The sequence below is a fragment of the Aquarana catesbeiana genome, linkage group LG02 (assembly GCF_042186555.1).
Source record: "Aquarana catesbeiana isolate 2022-GZ linkage group LG02, ASM4218655v1, whole genome shotgun sequence".
NCBI lineage: Eukaryota > Metazoa > Chordata > Amphibia > Anura > Ranidae > Aquarana > Aquarana catesbeiana.
In genome coordinates, this window is record NC_133325.1 from 143,614,958 (window position 1) to 143,628,393 (window position 13,436).

Sequence of the window (13,436 nt, forward strand, 5' to 3'; positions counted from 1 at the left end):
TTGGGGGGGGGGATTTGGAAAACTTACCGTATTTCCTCTTACTCATATAGGAAAATAGACATGTATATTGCACAATGACAGCTTCTCTAGAAGCAGATTGTTTGTCATTGATGAGCTGTGAAATATGATGTAATAATGTACAGCATATGTGATGTGAAAACAGATTGTAGATGGCAAAAATATAGTAATCTAAAGCCTAGCACACTGCTAGTTTTTTTTTTGTTCAACCCAGCGGACTGAACAAAAAAAAAAAACCTGACATTGATCTCCCCTGCTTTTCTATAGTGTTCTGACACCCCCCCACCAGAACACTCCGGTCAGCGCTCTCAGCCATTGGCTGGCTGCAGTACACATGGGCCAATGTTGACAAGTTTCTACTGAACCAGCCGATGCCGCCTGAAATTCTGCCTATGTGTACGGGGCTTAGTACAGTGATCGAAGCCTGGGGGTCAGATGTGGCCCTTTGCTTGCCTTTATCTGTCCCTTGGGGCACTATTCCTCCTACTGATACGAGACACTATTCTGCCAACTGACAGTGGCAATGGGGCAGCATTTCTCCTATTGACACCAACATTGGGGCACTGTTCCTCCCAATGATACCAAATGTAATGTTTACTCCCAATGACCCCGGGAAAATCTCCACAGTCCGGCCCCCCTAAAGTCTGAAGGACAAAAAACTGGTCCTTTGTTTGGAAAGTTTGGAGACCCCTGCTCTAATATGTAGTATGTTTTATTTCCATCTGCAACAAATACAATCTCTTTTTTCATGCTATATTTTCTATCTCACACTTACACAGCAATGTGCATTAGGTTCCTAATACATTTAACAAAGAGATGTCACACTCCACAACACTACATTTAAAATTGTGTACTGAAAATTGAAATTGTACCTGCATTGCCCCTCTTGTAAGATCCTAATCATTCCAAACATCTTACAATAAGGGAGCTATTGGCAACTAAGCAGTAAACATTGATTGTTAAGCCTCGTATACACGATCGGATTGTTGGCCAACAGAGCGTCAGACTTTTGTCCAAAGGGCGTTTGCCTGGATCTTGTCTTGCATACTAACGGCACACAATTGTCGCCCAACAAACACAAAGGTAGTGACGTACTACGTGCAATATCAGCTCTTGAGCGCCACCCTTTGGGCACCTTCTGCTAATGTCGTGTTTAGTGAGCATTGATTCCAAACATGCGTGTTTGTACTTTTGTGTGACGGATTTGTGTACAGACGACACGAAAATCTGACAACAGACCATTGTCCGAAAATTTACTAGCCTGCCATCCATCATTTGTTGGCCAAAAGTTGGACAACAATAGTCTGAAGGAGCGTACTAACGGTCGGATTTTAGGCCAACAGTCTGCCATCACACAATCCCCTGCCAACAATCGGATCGTGTGTACGAGGCTTAAGTCTGTGTTATTGTGTAGTTAATGGTTCCCAAAAGGGCTGTTTGATTTTGTTATTGCACAAGAGAAGGTATAGGTGGGAAAGTTGAAAGGAACTAGGAAAAGAGAAAGTACGGTGGGTAAAAAGGGGGGGGGGGGGGGTGGTCTGGATGTGAGGAAGGGGAGAGGTGGGTACAGGCCACCTTTTTTTGACCTTAGTATACCTGCATGTTGTTTCTTTCTTGCAGTAAATGTATAGCGTATGACTTAAAAGTATATTCGTACCCAAGACAAAAATGTATAACACTGAAGATCTACTGTCTCCCTTTACTTAGTAAACTAGTGTGCAGACTGTTGGCACTGTTTAAATCCTGTATTATAATAATAATGTTATGGGGGTCTGTTTTCTAGTCCACAGATGTCTCTTATACACTTATAAGACTATTTGTAACTTGTAAGATTGTAGCCTAATAAGTTATCACAGCTTAAAGAAAAGCAAATTAGCTGACCTCCAAAACCATACATGTATTGGTTGATGGGAACCAGTGGAAGCCATGTTTTGGTAATGTCCCGACCATTGACAACTAGGACATGCTAAGGAGGAATGGCCACACAACTGGGATTTATCACTTGCACAGAAGGGGTTGTTGTTTTCCTGAAATTACACAGAGGATATGTGATGTAGCTAATATTGATGCAAATACTGTTTGCCGGGTTTCTTCCACCCATAAAACAGGGAACAATTTACCACACATGCACAGAAAAAGAACACTGAAGGATTTGGCGGTGAGCAATTGTAATGAACAAAAGACCTTTTATTCCAATTGCCCAGATATATGCAGATGACTGAGAGGGGGCACACACACTTAGATCTTCACAAGAATGGAAACAGGCTGAAACCTCCATACATCGTGTATAACATTGCAGGTGACAACACGCACGCAGCATGTGTTTACAACTGGCAGGAATTTTTGTACCATGATGGAGTTGCGGCATTTCTCATGGAAAGTTTTTTTTTCTGCACTTGGAATGCAGCTACCCCTTTTTACTATATCAGGATATAACAGTCACCCCTAGGCCCTATTTCCAGTGCTGTGGTTGTATGCATACATGATACAATGAGTATGCAACTTTTGAAAGCTGAGAGGGAAAAAGCTGCAGACTACATTTTTCTAAACTGCAACCTATGGAAAGGCGTAAAGAGGAAAGGATCGCTGCTACTTCTGACCAACCCACCCTATGGTTAAAGCGGAACTCCACCCAAAAGGGGAAGCTCTGCTTGTTTGGGTCCTCCACTGCCACATTTGGCACTAGGTTTTGACAGGTACCCGCTCCCACAGCCGCCTCAGATCACTGCGGCAATCTGATCCAGAAGTTCGGCCCCTCCTCCTTCCCCTGTAGTCTTCTGGGACACATCACAGGTCCCAGAAGGCTACGGGACCATTCACAAGGTATAGCGTGGCTCACGCATGTGCAGTAGGAAACCGGCTGTGAAGCCACAAAGGCATCACTTCCTGTTTCCCTTACTTGCAATACCAGCACCTGCACCCGAAGCCAATTAAATAATCAGCTCAGGTGAGGACATCGCTGGATCCCTGGGCAGGTAAGTGTCCTTAAATTAAAAGTCAGCAGCTACAGTATTTGCAGCTGCTGACTTTTTGGGGGGAGCCTGGAGCTTTTCTTTAAGCCTCAGTGGACAGGGTGAAATGAATCAGGGTGTATGGTTTGGTGATGACATGTAGGCCTGCACCCTATGTTCTGGGACCAGGGATATGCTTTCACCTCTACTTTGAGCAGCGGCAAAAGCAATGAAACATGTCCCATGGAAAGGCATAGTTGACATTGTACCATTGAATGCAGCAGCACTTTGCAATTTGCAATTGCAGTTTGGTTTCTTACCAGTCTGCAGGCAAACCACAGCAATGGAAATGGGCCTCAAAAGTTAGCCAAACATGCATAGACTTCGCTTGTTCATCCAGAATTTTGCCCTGGGACAAAGGTTGCCATACTGTATGTCTGGTAATGATTCATACTCATCTATGGTTGGCATATCTCCACCCCCCCAGTTTTTGTTAATGGGAAATTAGTCAGTGTTTGAATTCCCTAGTGGTACCTATACATGTACACATAATCTCTAGAGAAAAGTTGTTGTACTCATAATGAATTCTGTGTAGGGAAAGTCCCCGATTTTGAGGTCTAGACAAATCCAGTTGAATATGAACCAGCTGAGATATCAATGTTACCATGTCTTTAGCATGCTAGCAATCATATACTGCCCTTGTACAATCACTTCAATGGTCCCTGAAGCCTAGGAGCTGTAGTCCCTTACATGAGGCTGCCCATTTAGGTGCAGATCGGGCTCCTGGGGCCCCATTTTAATGCATATGGGCAACCTTTGTGCAGCAGGATAGAAGAGGCATGACTGGGACTTGCGGCAAGGCAGTAAGCATTAGAAAACATCACTGGAAAGTTGGACTAATGATGTATAGCTCCAATCCATCATTATAAATCAGTCACTTCTGAAGGGTATTCTCTACAATAGTGGTACAATGGGTGCTCTGTTCATGAGATACATGTGATGTTATGAATTTTTTACATGTGTCTGTGTCAATCTGGCTGTGTGTGTATGTGGATGAAGTCATGGAGCAAGAGGCGTGTGTGCATGTATTTTCCTGTATGAGTGTGTGCTTACTTGTGTGTTTTTGGGTGTGTGTTTTAGGAATGTTATAGCTGCAATTGCTCTTCTCTGTCACAATAGATGAAATGCTCTAGCAAAGCTAAGCTGAAAAGCTTTTCAACACCTGGGGGAGAGTTCTTCCCCCACTAATGCAAACACCCCTCTCCTGATCCTGCCAAACTGAGAACTGACATAACCGGTCCCTCAGGTAGGAGCAGCCATTAACTCATTCCTAGCATGAGATAACATCGTGTCTTGTGCTATCTCCACTCCAGGACACATCCTTGCTGATACTGATACTACAGACAGGCCAATTCTAAGGACCTGGTATAATGGTGTTAGAAAACTAACCTAATCACCAGTGCACAGAGTTACATAATAGAATAGGACCACCTTATATGAGGCATTTCATCTTGCTTAAAATGGTCAGTAAAGTCTACAGGACTTTTTTTTGTTATTTTTGGCTTTTTATGTATGCTGTTTTTTGCTGCAGTCAGCTTGGGTTCTCTGCATGTGCTGAACTGTTTCACCTGCTAGCTCCCTTGCCCATTCTGTCCCATTGAACCCTCACAGTCTGCGATAGGTGTATTTTAATATACAATCACAGGCCACATCTCCACATGGTACTCTGTCTACACCCTCAGGTGTTGTAAGTAACCAACTTCATGTTTCCTGGTTTAAGTCAATATTTTGATTATAAGTTTTAGTTTATTTGCTCTCAGTTTATATAATCTCTGAGGGAGAGAATGAACCTCGAAACGCGTCAGACACTTGGACTCAACTCATTATATACTGACATTGTACATAGTCCTCTTGTTTGTTCACAATAGTAGAGTTCATAAAATGTGAATGTACTGTGTATACAGACAATATGTGTGGCTTGATGCCATCATCATGAATCATATGTTTTAGTCTGTGTTTTTAATCTTTATTCAATAAAGTTTGTTACATTTTTAATATAAATGTTGATTTTTGCACCCTGCAAAATCCTTGTCACCCAACATTACATTTGAGTGAATTGAACTTTTGGGATGGGCACAGATGTGGTCTCAAATCTCACCTCTCTTTTTTTTCAAAGTCTACAAGACATAGGCTGTTAAGCCACTTCTATCAGTTCATGATACAGGGAGAACCATGTAAATCCACTTTCTGAACACAATCCAAACTCCATAGGAAGCTGACCTTAAACAGTCATCTACAAACATGCTCACATAAGGGAGAATCTTCTTCTTCACTTTTAAATGGCCTATGTATGGGCTGACTCCCAAATTTAAGACAACTATTTATTAAATATTGAATGGCTGGGATGGGCAATGCAGCCATGCAAGGGCCACACTAGAGCAAGACAGCAGGTATCGCGGGACCTCATATGCTGCTTCTCGCGCAATATCAAGTGTTTGATACCCAAGCACATGTCTGTCATAAATGGCCAGGACTACAAATAATAAAAAGCATCAGCCTATATATACTTTGGCACTGGATGCAGAAGGGCATCTATATAAAATATAAAGCTGCCAGCAGTAAACGTATGTAAAAATTCCAACGGTTTGATAGTACCCAAATCGATTAATGGATCGACTTGGCTACTTACATGGACCGAAATTCATCCAATCCTTGTTGAACCGGGTGAATTATGATCCATGTATGGCTGGCTTAAGACTTATCATGTACTCTGCGGCTGAACAGAAAAAACCTATTGATTTCCCTGTCTACACTAGCCAGCACGGATGGACAAATCTCTAGCAGCCAGCTATTGTATTCTGACAGCCAACTTCTGTGACAGTCACTGTTTGCCCAGCAATATTCTGAACAGCTTCTTTCATTTTGAGATCAAAGGATGTCAGGTGGGGTGGTGCTGACAGGGCCACCCACGATTCAAATTTTGGCCGGTTTATAAGAAATTTGGCTTTCCTTTATTGGTTACAGTGTATGTAAACCTTAACGATCAACTTCTCTTATTTGCTGCCTATTGGTCAGTCAAATATACCACTGAAAGAATTTTGCTGTATCTGTTCATTAACTGCAAAAAAAAAAAAAAAAAAAAAATGTAGAGCAGCTTTGTGTCCTGTGCATACTTACTGTGTTATCTCAAAGAGCCCAGTTCTTATCTTGTATTAAAGAATCATCAGTCCCTATGCTGTGGAGATGAGGAGAATGGGAGGGATTCAGTTGTTTAACGACAGACAGTTGGGTAGAGCTAGTGTACATATTCGCCAGCACACCATGGATCGACAACTTACGTCCAAAGGTTTCTTTTAATGAAAGAGATCACATCAGCACTTATCTTTGTGATGTGATCACTTTCATTAAAAGAAACTTTTGGATGGAAGTTGTCGATCCATGGTGTTCTGGTGAATATGTAAACTTGCTTGATGTTTCCAGGACCCAACTGGTAATCGCTGCAGCACCCACCATTTTATGAGCCATATTTGCCAGGAACATGTGCGATAGGAATATTGAAATATTGACCAGATGGTTGGGTAGAGCTGACACCAATTCTTGCTATTTCAGTCCACAAAAAGGCACGTGGTGTCATTCCACAAAAGGAAAATAGTAGCTGAGCACATTGGTGGCAGATCAATGCATACTTTTTTTTTTTCTTGCAGGGTCTTCAAAAGAATAAAATATTCATGTATTGCAGAGATGTACTGTATTTTATTTTTTGAATTTTATTTTTCCCTGGTGTACACTTTAAGGCGCTAACATGTGATCTAATTTGCTTGCATACCAAGTAAATAAGTAAATCTAATCTACAGGTAAATGGCTTGCATTTGGGGAGCAAGGAACATTACAATTTATTCTCTCTGATATAATGTACAGTCTGTAAATTCTGATTATATATTGGCCACATCTGCCAATATGACTTCTTCTATTGGACTTTATTTTTCATTGTGGTGGAAGAAGTGGAGATAATATATTTTCAGGTGTTCTTCATCTCTATACAGCTGCCTATATAGACTTTGTAACCAGGTATGTACTATTGTAAACTCTTTTGTTTGTATGAATACTTACCCAGTTTTCAATAAAAAAAAAAAAAAAAAAAACACTGAAAAAAAGAAATGTCAGGTGTGAAATATCTTCTGTTTTTTTTTTCTCTGTATAGTCTGAGATCAGTCCTTGATAATGGGATTCACCTTGTGAATACTGGAATAAAATCCCTGACAGGTAATCAATCCAGTGAGTATTGCTGGCAGTCAGTTTATTAGGTCAGGTGGGATCTCAGTCTTGAGCTACAAATACCCACCTGAGCTGGCTGGAAATTGAAGAGGAGGGAGACCTGAGCTTATCTCCTTCATGGCTCACCTCTACCATTTTCCACAAGTAAATGAAGATCCTAATCAGCAAATCTCTCTACACATCCTTTTGTATGTATAGAAAGGAGTGAAGAATGGTGGGGTCCCTTTTTCCTGCTGAGAAATTCAAATGCAGCAAGTCAGAGCAATGTTTGTGGTGGGGGAGGAATGTTGATTTAGAATATTAGCCATTGTCTTATCTTAAAGAGGTGAAAATCACTCTGTTTTGTGGCCATTGTGAATTCAATCTGTGAGGTTTTGCATTGTAATGGCATGGAAGGGGGTTGGGGATGGCCATGCTTCATTGTAACAGACTCCTGGAAAGTGATACCTGCAACTGATATAAATGACTATAGGTTGGCCATACACGGGTAGGCCTTTCTTCCTAAGCAACAAAAGATACAATGTCTGACAGGCCTACAATTCTGTTCCCTATCATTTTTTGTCACACAGTTCTTGCCAGTATGTAAAGAGTAGCTACTACAAATGGTAAAGAGTATGAAGGCTAACAAGGAGCAGTATGGTGGCTTACTAGTTTGCACTCTAAGGCTGAATTTGTCTTAAGCTCATATAGGCTGTGGCCTAGGGCAGAAGACTACTACATTCTAGTGTAAATGAAAGGTTCCATACGGCTTACTGCTGCTTCCTCTACACAGGTTGCACAGTTCTGTTGGTTGAGTAGTGAACTATGTACTGACAGGGTGATAGTTTGTCCTACTTTTCTAGTCTTCAGTTAACGCTGTACTGATGCAGAGTGTGAAAACTGTTTATTTAGCTCCTCCGCACCAAGCCTCTGCAAGTCTTGTGTTGCTAGGATGGCTAAGCTTGTTGGTGTAATACTGAGACTAGAAGGAGGTCAGTGCAAGAAAATAGCTTAGGGAGAAGAAAGTAAAACCCAGCCCTTAATTTTGCCTTAGCAGGGGTCTTCAAACTTTCTAAACAAAGGGCCATTTTATTGTCCTTTAGACTTTAGGTGGGGCCAAACTGTGGCCAGCGGGAGTGTAAATTTTACTGGCATCAGTGGCAGTAAACTTTGCCACATTTGGTATGAGGTGGAGGAATAGTGCCCCATCTTTGGTATAATTGGGAGTAGTAGTACCACATTTTTGGTCTCAATGGGAGAAATAGTGCCCCATTGTTCATGTCAGATGGCAGAATAGTGTCTCGTATCAGTGGGGGAATAGTGCCCCAAGGGCTGGATAAAGGCAAGCAAAGGGTTGCATTCGGCCCTCGGGCCACAGTTTGGAGACCACTGCCTTACAGTGTTGTATTCTTGGGCTCAGTTCCCATAAAGGCACAATGATCACCCCTTGTCTGTATGAATCTTGTGAAGATAAAGGGAGCTTAAATGGCTTCCACCCAAAACTGGCCAGTGTGTGTGACTTGGGTAGATAAATTTGTATGCTCTTTTAACTGATGTAAAATTCTGTTAAAAAAAATTAAAAAAATTAAATAAACCTCACAAGACGCTAGTACAGAGGCCTGTGCATTCTTATCAGACATTAAATTGCCAAGAGAGCAATTGCATATAGTGTAATCATCTGAGCTGGCTTTGTGGACTGGCCAAGAGGGTGTTCCTGATCACTGTTATACCACTTTGGAACATTTGGCAAGTATTGAAAATTAGCATTCTAATACTCACCCCCCTTGGTGACATCACTGAGAGGGTGTTGCAGTCCCTCAAAGATACTCTACAGAGATATGATATTTTCCAATCACAACTTTAGCACGTTAAAGGAAATTCTTACTCACATGTAGAATATATGGTCAGCCCAAAACAGTTATCGATAATATAAAAGAAATCTGGGTAACAACCCTGGATCTAATCATGTATTACAGCCTCTTGAAAGATCAAACATTTCCAGCATGCACACAAATTTTAAAGTGTGTGTTACTTACCTGGAGGTTTGTCACATTGCCAAAAAGAAATAACTCATCAATGGCTGGCAATTAGCAGTGGTTATAGAGCATTCTTCCTAAAGCTAAAACTGATTAAGGCTGCGTGTACACAGGACGTTAGAAAACCTCTTCTAAACGCTGGAACTTGACAAGCTAATAACCATTTTGCAGCGTTCATGAGCGTTTAGAAGCGTTTTTGAGAGATAACAAATTTTACAAATCAGTAGACACTCCCAAATACGTACAATGCAGGAAAAGACTAGAGTATCTCTCTCCTTGCAGCCCACTATATACAAGAGTTCTGGAAAGTCTCTTTTCTAACACTGAAAATGATCAGAAATGATTCCTAATTGAAAACGCCTATAAACGAAAAAGCTTATAAACGCGAGTTACCGTGTTTAGACGCGTTTACACGCTGTTACAAGCATGCCCCTGAACTACCCTCCTGAACACAAATTTTTGCTTTCAAAAAATGCTTATAACCTCAACTGCTTCTAAACTACTATAAACGCCTGAGAGTACATGTACCCATAAGATAACATAGAGGAGAGTTCAGGGGCTGCTGGAAAAAAAAAAACGCCCAAATGTTCCCAAACGTCCGTTTACCAGCTGCAGAGTACATGAGGTCTACTGTCTGTATGTTTATGTTACCATTTATACATTTCACATTCAGGATGGACTATGTATGTGTATTGTGATTCTACTCTGGCAGATAAAGGAAGCAGATTTTTAAATCATTACACGCAGGTGTTGTAATAGCCCTTCCAGGGGGTTCACATACCAATGCTGAGAATGTCTGCTCTCAGTGACAGACAATATAAATTTGACTCATGCTTTCCATAAGTAAAATGATCATAAATCACTCAGTATTAGAGAAGATGATTCAGATGACAAACACACATTTGTGGCACATGCTTGGTCTGCCTTGATTAGTCAAAACTTTCCAGTGCAACCAGGGCAATAATGCCCTTGAAAATGCTCACTTTGATTAAAAGCAATTTCTTGTAAAGGAAGGAAATGACTTTACTTATAATAAGGCTTCCTGGTAGATGCCACTGATAGCTAAACTACACCATTTCTGCGGACAGCGTATGCAGCTAGCAACTGAGACAGAAAAGTATTAACAAACAAGCAAAACAAAAGGCTCCTGGGCATTCAAATGTGTCTACATTGTGCTGACTTAACACGTCCTTGAGTGTAAAAATTAAATGGTAAATTAGGGCGCTTTAGATCTGCCCCCAGAAGGGCAGCAATTATTCAAAGGCATCTTGAACGGATGACACAATCATAAGGAGCTGCATGTATTAGCAGATCATGGAATCAGTGAAGTTTGCCCATCACTGTGGGTATGTAAATATGCTAGATACCAGGCCACCCACAACTGAAACTAAAGTTAGCCATAGATGGATCAAGACTTGGCCAGTTCAGCAGGGGGCTGCAGCCCCTGATCAGTGTACTCTGACAGCAGAGAGTCTCGTTTTTAGAATACAAAGTCCCAGCGGGAAGGGGGTTATTTCTCCATCCACCACACGTGTGTGGATGGAGGAATCTGTTAATTTTTTTTATGTTCATCCTTTTGGCCGTATAAAAAAAAAAAAAATCAATGGCCAACTTAAAAAGTTAGTTCACCTTTACCAAAAAAACTGCCTATGAAGATAAGGGGCGTCTGTAGACTGTGCAGCTTTGACTAATGTTGAATAATGCCCTTGCTACAGGTGTATAGGCCATTTACGTATTTCTTGCAGCCTGACTGGAAAACTCCCAGGATGCTGCTAAGACACACCCAGCTGTTACTGTTCACCCTCACCATCAAAGGTGTGAGCTCTCAAGAGAAAGAGCACTCAAGGGGTTTTGAATCAGAGAAAGATATCACTCCTGTGATGGAGAACAGTAATAGCTCGTCTTCTCTTAGCAACATCCTTTCTTCATGAAAACTTTCCAGTAAGTTTTCATGAGGTATGTAAATGGTCTACACCTATAGCAAAAGGCACTATTCAACTTTAGACAAAGCTACAGTTTGTTTTTAATCTATTTACGCCCCTTATCTGCATCGGTAGTTTTTTGGTAAAGGTGAACCAATCCTTGAAGATAGGTCAGGAGGCCACCCAAACCATAGAGACCATACAATACAGCAGCATGTAGAAAGCCAGCTTGGGATGAAAGCTGCAAATAATTAGTATGATATATTTCCAATTTGCAAACTTTGTGCTCAGCATGTATAGATCAACAAAATCCCCTGCAACCCTGAGTCATGGTAGTAAATGACAGAATGCTACAAAGTCTCTTTTAGAGGCCCTGAACTCAATACCATATGCCACAAGTGTGTGTCCAGCCATACATGTGTAGATTTCTAGTTCAAATTAGAGAAATCTATCGCTTTTGCCTATCCATGCTAAAATGCATTGATGGAGTAATCTGTATTCTGGCAGCCGCAGCACCAGGGGCTGTTTGAAAACCCAGTGATTGGAGTGTAGGATTTGGTCAGTAGAGCCAGGTGGTGCAGACAGGGCCATCAACAGCTTGAATTTTGGCTGATTTAGCAGATATCGCCCAAAATTCAAGACCAGTAAGGCCAGCTCATGACTATTACATACAATACTTAATGACACATGACTCATAAATACTACAATGCAATGCCAGTCATCAGGTACCCAATACAGATTACACGATCGTGTGACTGTAATGTCACTGAGAGCAATGAGGCTAGTTCACACTAAAGGAAATCTGTAAAAATACAAAAACAAGGACTGATATTTCTAACCTCTCCTTCTGAAAATGCCAGTAGCCTGGCTGTCATGCTGATCTACTGGCTTCTGAACTGTAGGCTGCCATTGCTAGCAGGAACTGGCATAAGTCAGAACCCAAGAATCATTGACCAGGAACAAGAATGCAGATCTTGGGTTCTGACTTATCTAGCTGCATGCCAGTTCCAGCTCAATGTCCTCCAGTTCTTAAGCCAGAGACAGCCAGACAAGTAGCATCTATAGAAGGGTTTAGCAATGGCAGCCTACATTTTTCCCTCTCTCTTTTCTTTTTTTTTTTTGTGCCAGATCAACACACTTAAGGCTGGGTTCACACCATTGCGAATTGGATGCGATGATCCCACATCCAATTCGCAATAGCAGGAGATTTTGATTGTCTCCCTATGGAGCCAGTTCACAAATCTCCGCAGCAGGTCTGATGTGTTTTGCAGAAAAACGCTGTGTCTTTTGGTTCGTTTCAGGCTCAAATTTAGCACAAAATTCGGGCTGAAATCAGGCCTGAAATTGTGAACAGCACGCACCGGACCCCTGCTGTTAGCCACATGCGGCTCATATGTGAACCGAGCCTTGAAGAACAACCCTGCATACATATTTTTAAACCCGAGGGGCATTTATTAAAGCGAGTTAGTTACCAGTGGTTCCTGAAAATGAGCATGGATGTGCCAAAGCTACACTTGCATTATCCAATATGTTATTGTGAATAAGCCAATGAAAGCTGAGTTCTGAATGGTTGGTCTTTATGCTATGTTATAATAAAGCTCAATAAAAGCATATAAAGTTAATCACTGCATATGTAGTAGATGACTGGTGGATCTTAAAGAAAGCAGACTTTTGGGGTATGAGCTGAATAAATAAATCAGTTTCAATTTTCAGAGGAGGTGCATTACATTATAACATATCCATTGTGCGGCTCCATTACATAAACAACATAATTACATTCATCTGCAGTGACCTTGAAAAAAACGCGCGTGGCACTGCTATGATGTGACACTTGTGAGGTTAGCTTGGGTCACTGAAATCTTACAGATTTCATTAACTTCTATGGCTGTGAATTTACTACACAACCTGACATGAACATGGGGACAAATCAAATGGTCCAGCTAAGTATGCTTCATAATTAGCCTGTGTTCTGCTGAAAAAAATAATTTTAGGTAAAAATGGCTTCTCCAAAAAAAATCATAGAATGCACAGAGGAGCTTTCAGGCTGTAAAACATCTGATCTGATGATTCAATTACCCGGTCACACTGGCAGAATCAGCGTGGCATAAAAAGTCAAATTTATTTCCTTGTAGATCAGTGAAATGAGTATTACATGCCCCGTCACAAGCACATAGGGGGTTCTTATGTATGTTGCCATAAGTGGATCTAATATACAGAATTATTTCTGGAATGTGAAGAGCACAAGCCTAGTGTGC

The 13,436-nt window shown here is 41.3% G+C and overlaps 1 protein-coding gene across 7 annotated transcripts in view; it reads right to left on the minus strand.

Moving 5' to 3' along the window:
- Positions 1 to 13,436, minus strand: part of RARG (retinoic acid receptor gamma) — a 292,426-nt gene that overhangs the window by 35,950 nt on the left and 243,040 nt on the right. The gene's annotated exons all lie outside the window — the stretch shown is intronic.